This window comes from Cebus imitator, unplaced genomic scaffold (assembly GCF_001604975.1).
Source record: "Cebus imitator isolate Cc_AM_T3 unplaced genomic scaffold, Cebus_imitator-1.0 Scaffold650, whole genome shotgun sequence".
Lineage (NCBI taxonomy): Eukaryota > Metazoa > Chordata > Mammalia > Primates > Cebidae > Cebus > Cebus imitator.
This window is the reverse complement of record NW_016107965.1, coordinates 4,958-5,788: the sequence shown is the minus strand read 5'-3', so window position 1 is coordinate 5,788 and position 831 is coordinate 4,958.

Sequence of the window (831 nt, the reverse complement as noted above, 5' to 3'; positions counted from 1 at the left end):
ACCAAATAATAATAATAATAATAATAGGTGGGCTCTATGGCTCATGTCTGTAATCCTAGCACATTGGGAAGCAGAGACAGAAGGGCCGCTTGAGCCCAGGAGTTCGAGACCATCCTGGGCAACATAGTGAGACCCCAACTCTACTTTTATTTAAAATAATTTTTTTAAATAAATGTAAAAAATAAAACAAGAGGCATAAAAATAGGGGAGGAAGAAACAAACAACATTTCTTTGCACATGATGTGATATAGAAATCTCCAAGAGACTCTGACAAAATACACATTTTAAAGGAGTTCAGAATGGTATCTGGATATAATACAAAAATAAAACACTGAATAGCATTTCTACCCACTGGAATAACCAATTAGGAAAAAAATCCCAGCCAGGAACAGTGGCTCACACCTGTAATCACAACACTTTGGGAGGCTGAGGCAGGCGGATCACCTGAGGTCAGGAGTTTGAGATCAGCCTGGCCAACTTGGCGAAACCCAGTCTCTACTAAAAATACGAAAATTAGCTGGATGGGGTAATGTGTGCCTGTAATCCCAACTACTTGGGAGGCTGAAGCAGGAGAATCATTTGAACCTGGGAGGCAGAGGTTGCAGTGAGCCGAGATCACGCCACTATACTCCAGCCTGGGCAACAGAGTGAGACTCCACCTCAAAAGAAACAAACAAACAAACAAAAAAATCCCATTTACAATAGCAACAAAAGTTATAAAATGCTTAAGAATAAATCCAGCTGGGTGCAGTGGGTCACGCCTGTAATCCTAGCACTTTGGGAGGCCGAGTTGGGCAAATCACTTGAGGCCAGGAGTTTGAGACCAGCCTG